This window comes from Chiloscyllium plagiosum, chromosome 51 (genome assembly GCF_004010195.1).
Source record: "Chiloscyllium plagiosum isolate BGI_BamShark_2017 chromosome 51, ASM401019v2, whole genome shotgun sequence".
NCBI classification, from domain to species: domain Eukaryota; kingdom Metazoa; phylum Chordata; class Chondrichthyes; order Orectolobiformes; family Hemiscylliidae; genus Chiloscyllium; species Chiloscyllium plagiosum.
Window position 1 is genome coordinate 2,030,386 of NC_057760.1, and position 8,180 is coordinate 2,038,565.

Genomic DNA, 8,180 nt, shown 5'->3' on the forward strand with positions numbered 1-8,180 from the left:
GGTGTGCACTGGTTGGGCCGAAGTGCCTGTTTCCACATTGTAGGAAATCTAATCTAAATATTAGAACAGAAATAATCCACAACAGCAACTTGGTGATTTTGTACTATGAATTGTGCCTTGGCTGATGCAGCAGATGTTAAATATTGCACATTTCATACACATTTCATAGCCCTCACTTCCGCCTAGTACAGAACTGTGTCCCCACCGTATAGTGCTGTCCCCCCCCTGCATAACCCCACGTTATTTCAGCGGAGACAACTATCCAGTACCCCGTGGAATGCCACGATCGAACCTTCCTCCACTACACTTAAAAGCAGCATATTTCAAGCCATGACTACTTGCTGCGTGAAAAAAAAAGGTTTGCATTGCATTTGCTTCTTTCGCAAAACACAAACTAAATCCTCAGTCTGTCTACAAGTGGGAATAGGTTTTCCCTATCTCGCGACTTTCAGAACCATCAAATCTCCTAGTTGTCATTTCCAAGGAAAAAAAAGTTCAATCTTACCTCCAAGAGGAATATTTCAGCTCAGTGGTTAGCACTGCTGCCTCACAGCAACAGGGTCCCAGGTTCAATTCCAGCCTTGAGTGACTGTCTGTGTGGAGTTTGCACATTCTCCCCGAGTCTGCGTAGGTTTCCTCCCACAGTCCAAAGATGTGCAAGTCAGATGAACTGGCCATGCTAAATTCCCAGTGTTAGGTGCATTAGTCAGAAGGAAATGTGACTGGCTGGATTGCTCTTCGGATGGTCGGTGTGGACTTGTTGGGCCGAAGGGCCTGTTTCCACACTGTAGGGAATCAAATGTAATCTAATCTAATCCTTTCAAGTATACACCAATCTTGTAAAGGCTCTTCAATGCTTTCATATCATTCCTATAGTCTGATGCCCACAGCTGTATGCAGCACTCCAACTGAGGTCTAACCAGCATTTAAATGAGTTCATAACCTACCTCCATATGTTCTATCCCAACTTAATTATGCACTATTCTAGTCTTCATAACAGCTGTCTCCCTGTCTTGCTACTTTTGTAATTTATGCACATACACACCCAGGTCTCTGCTTGTTTGCTCTAAAATAATTCCCTTTATATTGTACCGTCACTCCATGTTCTTTATGGCATCACCTCACTTCTGTATTGAACGTTATCTGCCACTTATTCCTCTACATCAGTGTTTACATCCTATTGAAGATCTTTAGCACTTTGTTGTCCCTTGCACAAACATCAGGTAGTTTATATTGTAGAAAAGTAACATTCATTCATATTATAGAAAAATAAAAATGACCCAAGGTATCTTCATTACAAAACCCATTCCTCCCAGCCGAAAAATATCCATGAGAGACAAAAAAAACTGCAGACTCTGCAACTCAAAGTAGTCAAACAGGAAGCTGGAAGAACACAACAAGCCAAGTAGCATCAGCGGTGGAGAAGTCAACCTTTCAGGTATAATTGTTCTTCATGACTAGATTTGGGTGAGCTACAGATAAAGAAGGGAAGGTGTGGAGGGGAGTAGCAGAAGCTTAGGTAGTGACTACCTCACTAATCTGCTACTCTTCTCTCCCTACCCTCTCTTTTTCTTAGCTCCCCCTTCCCCGTCTAGTCATAAAGAACAGTTATACCTGAAATGTTGACTTGTCTACCTCCTAATGCCGCCTGGCCTGCTGTAAAAATATCTATTAACTGTTGCTAATTACTATCCCTAACCATTTGTGGTATCAGTAAGAGTAAGGAGTTATTTATTGAATCACTTAAGAGCAGTAAAGACTTTATAAACTGCAAGCTTGCAAAACCCACAAATGTACACATGCACAATCATTAAGACAGACAGTTTAACACATTGTGATGGAAAAAGAATCTAGATAGGGTAAACAAAATTCCAAAGAAGAGAAGTCCAGACCACAAGATGGAAACTTTCAGCTCTTGTGTTTCTATTTGTTTTACAATGATGAGATGCTGTTATCTCTATGTGATGATGGTCCTTTCATCATGAGAACTTGGGTCTTTTCTTGCATGAATTTTGGATTGGATTTTATGACTTTTACCCTGTACAGGATGAGGCGAGAGGGAGAAAGGGTGATTGGGGGTCTTTTTCCTCTGTTGCTGTTGGCCCCTACAGATTTTTTTTGCCAGGCAGAATTTCCTTCAAGATTTTTAGCTCTGTTCAGTCTATAAAATTTCCCTCCTATTGCTTCCAAAAAACAACTTTGTACAGCTCAAAAAAATGCCACCCTTGTTTTTCAAATTGCAAAATGTTCCTGGTATTCCAGCCACAGCAGTCCAACTCCCAGTTCAGTTTATACAAAGAAGACAGTGTAGAAATGGACCATTCAGCCTGATGGATCTGCTTTACCAGTGAAGTAGCTACAGAGATAGTGGATGCATTGATCGTAATGTTCCAAGAACCTCTAGATTCCAGTAAAGCCCCAATGGATTGGAAAATTGCTATTGTAACGTTGTGACAAAAGCCAGGTAACTAGAAACCAGTTAGCTTAATATCTGTTATTGGAAAAATATCAGAGTCTATTATAAAGACTAGGCTATCAGAGTATTTAGAAATGATCAAACAGTGTCAGCAATCAGGAGAAATCATGCCTGACCATTTTGCAAGAATTCTTTGGAATGAAAACAAGCAAAGTGGATAAAGGTAAAGTGGTGGATGTAATATGGGGATTTACTGCTCAATTAGATTAATAACTTGCAGAAGGAAAGTGAATATACTGTAGCCAAGCCTGCAGATGACAAAATGATGAGAAGGCAAGTGGTGAGAATGTAAAAGTCTAGTGGAATATAGACAGGTTAGGCAAGTGAGCAAAAACTCGGCAGAAGGAATAGAATTTGGGAAAATGTGAGGTTATGCACTTTGACAGGAAGAGAGGGGCTCAATATTTATTAAATGGAGAAAAACTGCAGAAAAATTTGGAGGATCCATATGCATGAATCACAAGAAGCTAGCATCCAAGTTCAGTGGGTGATAAGGAAGGCAAGTGGAATGTTGGTCTTTATTTCAAAGGGAATGGAGTACAAAACTAGAGCAGTTTTGCTAGAACTACACAAGACATTAGTCAGACCACAGCTGGAATACTGTGAATAGCTTTGGGCCTTTTATCCAAGGAAAGATATATTAGCATTGGAGGCAATCCAGGGAAGAATCAATAGGTTGATACCAGACTTGGAGGGACTGTTATGAGGACAGGTTGAGTAGGTAGGACTTGTACTCATTGGAATATAAAAGAATGAGAGGTAACTTTATGCAAGTAACAAAGACTTAGGAGGCTTGACTGAATAAATGCAGAAAGGTTGTTTCCCTTTGAAGGAGAGTCTAGGATCAGAGCATGTAATCTCAGAATAAAGGGTTGCACAATTAAGACAGATGAGGAGGAAGAGTTTGCCAATTGGATACAAAATTGGCTTAATGGCAGGAGACAGTGGCAGTGGAGGGTTTTTTTTAAGACTGCAGCCTGTGATCAGCCATGTTCCACAGGGATCGGTGCTGGGTCTACTTTTGTCTGTCATCTATTTAAATAATTTAGATGAAAATGTAGAAGTTTGCAGATTACACCAAAATTGGCATCAGTGGACAGTGGAGAAGGGGGTTGTTTAAAATTACAAAGCTCTTGATCAACTGAGTCAATGGGCTGAGACGTGGCAGATGGAATTTAATTTGGACTAATGCAAGCTGGTGAAACAAACAAGAACAGGACTATACAGTTAATGGTAGGACCCTGGGGAGTGTTGTAGAACAGAGACCCCTAGGGGTTTATGTACACAATTCATTGAAGTTTGCATCAGGGTTGTTAAGGCAGTGTTTAGCACACTGGTTTTCATTGTTCAGGTCATTGAGTATAGGAGTTGAGGTTGAGTTGAATGTTGCTGAGGCCTTTTCTGGAGTACTGTGTCTAGTTCTGGCTGCCCTGTTAACAAGCTGGAGGGGGTTCAGAAAATATTTATCAGGGTGTCACTGCAAATGGAAAGTTTAAGTTATAGGCAGAGGCTGGAACATTTTTCACTGGAGCATAGAAGATGGCGGTGTGACCTTTAGAGGGTTTTTAAATCATGAGGGGTGTAGATACAGTGAATGGCAGATAGCTTTTCCCTAGAGTGGGAAATTTCAAAACATGGGGCATATTTTTAAGGAGATAGGATTTTAAAAAAGGGGGAGATTTGTTTAAAAATAGTGGTTCATGTGTGGAATGAACTTCCAGAGGAAATAATCAGTATGGGTAGATTAGATTACATTACATTACAGTGTGGAAACAGGCCCTTCAGCCCAACAAGTCCACACCGACCCGCCGAAGCGCAACCCACCCATACCACTATATTTACCCCTTACCTAACACTACGGGTAATTTAGCATGGCCAATTCACCTGGGTTGCACATCTTTGGACTGTGGGAGGAAACCAGAGCACCCGGAGGAAACCCACGCAGACACGGGGAGAATGTGCAAACTCCACACAGACAGTCGCCTGAGGCGGGAATTGAACCCAGGTCTCTGGCGCCGTGAGGCAGCAGTGCTAACCACCATGCTGCCCATACAGTTGTACAGTTACAATATTTAGAAGCCATTTGGATAGTTACATGAATATGAAAGGTTTGGAGGGATATGGGCCAAGCACAGCCAGGTGGGACTAGTTTAGTTTGGGATTATGGTCAGCATGGACTGGCTGGACCAAAGGGTCTGTTCTGGCCATATTATCTGAGGGCAGGGAATCTGTGAAATTCTTTATTGCAGAGAGCTATCAAGACAGGGCTGTTAAATAATATTCAAGACTGAGCCACAGACTTTTAATCAGTAAGGGAATCTCATTCTGTGGGGTGGATAGAGTGGAGGAGGTCAGCAGGAAAGTGGAACAAGTGTTATTCAATCAGCCATGATTTCAATGACTAGCTGAACAGACTATGGGCTGAATGGTCAATTACTACTCCTGCATCTTACATAGGATGATATCAGAACTCAATTCTAGAATGACAGATCCTTTCAGTGAAAGAGTCAAGATGGATTTCATCCCAAAATCTAACATTGCTAATAAAATAGTAGATACAACAGTCTTAGTCTTTCAAAATACACCTTGTTTCAGGAAAAAGGAGTCATAACATGGAAAAATAATCCCTTCAGTTCAAGGAAAGTAGAATATCGGAAACCATAGACCATTTCAACATGACGTGGAGGAGCCGGTGTTGGACTGGGGTGGGCGACAAAGTTAAAAATCAAACAACACCAGGTTATAGTCCAACAGGTTTATTTGGAGGCAGTAGCTTTCAGAGCCTTTCTACTTCATCAGGTAGTTGTGAAGTATAAAGATCATAAGGTACAGAATGTATAGCAAAAGATTAGTGTTATAATGATATATTGAACAAAACTGGATTGTTAAGTCTTTCATCTTTAGAATGCAGGTTTTGGTGCATTAATATGTAAATCCCAGAACTACTTTTAACTCATCTTCGAGATAGCTTAAGGTTTTATAAAAAAAGGTGACATCTCATCTCAGACAAGGCATTAAAAGTTGTGAGGTCACAGTCTGTCTGTGTCCCAATCTTGAATCAGATGGGGAAGAAGAGAGGGGAAAGAGTGAGTGGAAGAAAGAGTGAGTGAGTGGGTGGAGAGAAAACAGGGGAGGGGGGGGGTGTGAGGGGAGAGAGAGAGAGCGAGCGAGCGCGAGAGAGAGCGCGCGATCTGGATGGGTTACTCTACAGAGGGTCAATGTGGAGTTGTTGGGCTGAAGGGCCTGTTTCCACACTGTAAGGAATCTAATTAGAGAGAGACAGAGCGAGAGAATAGTGCAGTGGAGTCACCTGTAGTGTGACATGTACCCAAGATCCCAGTTGAGGCCATCCTCATGAGTACTAAACTTGTTGGTCACATTCCTCCTCATCTGAGCAGATTCTGTGTATGCATAGGGCTTGTCTGTAGGGGATGGCTGTTTTAGTATGTTAATGGTGGGAGCTAGAGAAGTGTAGCATTTGTAAGGTTATCTGTGTGTTTGCAATAGAGTGAGGTACTGAGGTACCTATCCTTGATGGAGATACACATGTCCAAGAATGAGTAGTCTATGCTCAGTCTGATGGTGGGATGAAACTCATTGATATCACTGTGTAGTTGTTTCACTGACTCCTCACCATGGGTCCAGTGGAAGAAAATGTCATCAATATATCTGGTGTTTAGTGTTGGTTGGAGGTCCTGTGCAGCAAAGAAGTCTTGTTTGAGCTAGTGCATGAAAATGTTTGTATATTGGGGTGCAAATTTGGTCCCCATGACTGTTCTGTGCATCTGGTTTGTCAGATGGTGCTCAGCGATTGGCAATTGTTGGTATCGAGTACGGAGGCTGTTGCAGGAATACTATCATCATGGTGGATACTGGTGTAGAGTGTTGAAATGCCCATTGTGACCATTTAGAGTGTCCTGTCATGGGAACATGATAGACTTGATCATTAGAGGTTATAGCTGCATACTTAAATGGGAAGAGTCAATGGAAAAGCACATTAACTAATTTATCAGAGCAATAACACTGTAGGTAAAGGGGAGCTTTTGGATGTATTGTACTTGCATTTTCAAAATCACATCAAAAGCACCACATCAAAAGTTATTGCAGAAAATTAAAGCTTTAGTGCAAAGGGTAAAATACTAGAATGGACAGAAAATTGGCAGACAGAAAACCATACACAAATAGATTTGTGCCCGATTGGCAGAATGTGATATGGAGTCAATGGTCAAAGAGGAGATAGTAAGGGCATAATAGCTAAATTCATAGCTGATAAAGGTAGGTAGTATGATGTGGGCAAAAATCTGGTAGGAGTGTAATAAGGTTGTGAAGTTGTTCACTTTGGCAGGGAGAATTAAAAAGTAGACTATTAAACAGAATGACTGCAGAATTCCAACATTCAGACATGCTGGTTGGTGAGTCACACAAGTATATAGATACAGCACAATCAAGGCAGCTAATGGGATACAAATCTGTTAGGAGAATGGAAAATGAAAAGAAAAGGATGTATAACTGACACCCATCTGATACTGTATGCAGGTTTGATCGGATTTCAAAGGGCAATGGAGACATGTCCAATGCATTTTGGAGGTCTAGTAGATTTTCACCTACAGCGAGCAGGTTGTCTTAAAGGTAGTTTGGACAGAACTAAGTGAGACAGCTTTAGAACTCCACCTCAGGAGGAAGTGGAATTGAATGTTATACAGCACAGATTCTTGTTAGACTGGGAAAAACAAAAGGTTTTCAGGATGTGAAAGTTTGGAACTCAAAACAAATCAGCCATGATCTAATGAAATGGATGAACAGGCTCAAGGAGCTAAAACAATTGGCTTGTTTTTGTTCTATGAAAAAGCTAAACTATGGATGCACTAAGACCTGAACTCTTCTAGTTTTCTCCCCCTACCCATGCTTATTTATCATTTGAAATTCAGCATCAGATTCAACTCCAACTTACTGCTCTTCCTAACAGAAGTGAAGTGGGTATACCTATACACTAGGCTGTAGCTGTGAAGGCAACAGCTCACCACCTTACCTTCAAAGGCCCTTAGGGTATAGGGAATAAATACTAGTCCATTTAACAAGACCTACAGCCCATGAACAAATAATTAAGAAAAACAAAATATCACCAATGATTGCAATTCTACTACAGTTACAGGTCCCTCAAAATAAAAAAACAGAAATTCTCACCATCAACTCATTCATCCCTTCCAGAATCCCTAGTCCAAACCAAGCTTGTCTTTAACCCCACTATCACAAACAGCCAATAACTAACTTCTACTATTACTCTGATCTTCTAGGTTTAAGTAACAAGTTGATGACTTTGTCAAACAAGATGACGGCTCAACTGCCCAATCAGCTGTGCACCCACTTTATAAGCTTTCCAATCAAAGTTCTAAGGCCATTATTGCACTGCAATTTAACAATGCATCTATTGCAACTAGCCAATAGGATGGCAACCCATTGCTATCAAGGCAAGAAGCCTAAACAGGAGTGTCAAAAAAAAAATAAACAGGAGATTTGCTGCACGCAGCAGTCCCCTGCAACCGCAGATTGCGGTGGTTCACGGACTCCCAGCCCAACTGCTTGTTCTGTGGCGCTGTGGAGTCCGTGGACCACGTATATATTGGGTGTAAAAAAAAAGGCAAGAAGCCCATGCTACCAAAGTGAGAATGATCCAACACAGAAGGAGGCTGTTTAACCCCCTGAT

General features: G+C 41.3%; 1 protein-coding gene across 1 annotated transcript in view; it reads right to left on the reverse strand.

The window, feature by feature from the left end:
* adar (adenosine deaminase RNA specific) overlaps positions 1-7,681 on the reverse strand; it is a 92,992-nt gene extending 85,311 nt beyond the window's left edge. The window contains exon 1 of the mRNA XM_043684003.1: positions 7,661-7,681. The gene's annotated coding sequence lies outside the window, so the exon portion shown is untranslated. The remainder of the gene's footprint in view (positions 1-7,660) is intronic.
* Positions 7,682-8,180: the final 499 nt, after the last annotated feature.